The sequence below is a fragment of the Primulina eburnea genome, unplaced genomic scaffold (genome assembly GCF_022965805.1).
Source record: "Primulina eburnea isolate SZY01 unplaced genomic scaffold, ASM2296580v1 ctg448_ERROPOS400000+, whole genome shotgun sequence".
NCBI classification, from domain to species: Eukaryota; Viridiplantae; Streptophyta; class Magnoliopsida; order Lamiales; family Gesneriaceae; genus Primulina; species Primulina eburnea.
This window is the reverse complement of record NW_027331260.1, coordinates 238,014-240,129: the sequence shown is the minus strand read 5'-3', so window position 1 is coordinate 240,129 and position 2,116 is coordinate 238,014. Positions and strand designations below refer to the sequence as shown.

Here is a 2,116-nt window from a genome sequence, read left to right as displayed (position 1 = left end):
TAATCCCACGTGGATATTTGACAGATCTGTCAGCCAGCTGCAACGACATCCTAGTTGGCTTGGGTTCACCTAATCCCAGTCTCCTAAACACAGACAAAGGCATCAGATTAATACTTGCACCAGGATCACATAGAGCTTTATGAAAATTAATGTCACCAAGAATGCAAGGTATAGAGAAACTCCCTGGATCTTTTTTCTTAGGAGGCATCTTGTTTTGAACTAAAGCGGAGCAATTTTCAGTCAAATTCACAGTCATGTGATCTCCTAGCCTCCGCTTATTTGCTAAGATATCTTTCAAGAATTTTGCATAACTTGGCATATTCAATAAAGCATCAGCAAAAGGAATGTTAATATGCAATTTTTTAAACATCTCAAGAAATTTACCAAATTGTGCATCTAATTTAGCTTTCTTCATTGCTGCAGGAAAAGGTGGGGGGATAACAACTTTATTTTGTGCAATAGATGTAGGTGTAGAGTTAGAAGACTTACCTCCTCGAGTTTCCACCTCATCCTCACCGTGCATGGTCTTTTCCTCATTAGACTCGAGTGCTTTCCCACTACGCAATTCCACAGCCTTCACATGCTCTCTTGGGTTAACTTCCGTGTTGCTTGGCAAAGCTCCTTGCTCCCTATTAGCAATCAACTTAGCCAATTTTCCAATTTGATTCTCTAATCCCTTTATGGATGCATCTTGGTTCTGAAATCTCGTCTCGGTGGCAGAAATAAATTTAGTCATCATTTGGTCTAAATTGGATTTCTCCTCCCGAGGCGGTTCTGGCTTGAATCCTTGGTGCATCCCATATGGTGGACCTCTTTGTTGGCGATTTTGGTTGTTTTGACCTCCCCATGAAAAGTTTGGGTGATTCCTCCATCCCGGATTATATGTATTCGAATAAGGGTCATTTCTAGGACGGTTCTGGAATCCCACTTGTTTTACCGGTGCTCCCTCGGGCACATAGAATGGATTGGCATCTTGGCAATCCTGCACGTCATGCTCACCCCCACACTTGTCACAGAAAATTTCTTGCAGACGCATAGCCGACCCACTCATGCTCATCGCATCAATCTTTTTATTCAACGCCTCTAACTGTGCTGAAACCGCAGACAAATCATTAACTTGATGAACTCCAGCACCTCGTCTCTGCCTATCAGACTGAGGATGATAGCTACTAGCAGCCATCTCCTCCAATAACTCATATCCTTCCTCAGCCGTCTTTCTCGGTAAATTACCACATGCCGCAGCATCTATCATGGTACGGTTAGGAGTAATCAGACCGTAGTAGAAAGTTTAAACAACTAACCCAAGCGGCAGCTCATGGTGTGGACATCTCCTCAACAAGTCCTTGTAGCGCTCCCATGCCTCGTAAAGTGACTCGTTCTCATATTGAGCAAAAGTAGTAATGTCGGCTCTAAGCTTCATAGTCTTCGACGGAGGAAAGTACTTGATCAGGAATGCCTTTGCCATGTCCTCCCATGTAGTGATAGACCCTACAGGCAAACAGTTTAACCACGACTAAGCTTTATCTCTCAGTGAAAATGGAAATAAACGCAAACGAACAGCATCATCAGACACGCCATTAAACTTAAAAGTATCACAAATTTCAAGAAAGTCAGCTATATGAGAATTAGGGTCGTCAAGTGCACTTCCCCCAAATTGAACAGTGTTCTGAATCATCTGGATGATAGCTGGCTTGATCTCAAACTGATTAGCTCGGATGACTGGTCTTACGATGCTTGGACGTGCTCCATCAAGAGACGGCTGTGCATAAGCCAACATTGGTATGCGACGTGGTATCTCAACTTGTCTATTGTCACGCTGTTCCTCTCCACGTTCTTGCTCGTGTCTTTCCATCTGTTCTTTAAGTCTTTGTTGTTGTCTTCGACGTCTAGCTGTGCGTTCAATCACGGGGTCAAAAGGCTCAAGCTTTATCTCGAGTGATCTTCGCATGCAACACTAGACAAATCTGCAACACAATGCGAGTATCAAATATCAATAAAATCAATAATACTAAAGAATTTAAATGAAAATAAAAAATCGTGAATCAACAGTCCCCGGCAACGGCGCCAAAAACTTGATCGAGTAAAACTTGCACAGTTAATAGTCCCAAAATTTATT

At 42.6% G+C, this 2,116-nt stretch overlaps 1 non-coding gene across 1 annotated transcript; it reads left to right on the top strand.

Annotated features, from left to right (window-relative positions):
- The first annotated feature begins 1,310 nt into the window (after window positions 1-1,310).
- LOC140821189 (small nucleolar RNA R71) lies at window positions 1,311-1,417 on the top strand. Its single transcript, XR_012115667.1, has one exon. It is a non-coding gene; the product is annotated as a small nucleolar RNA R71 (small nucleolar RNA).
- The last annotated feature ends 699 nt before the right edge of the window (window positions 1,418-2,116 follow it).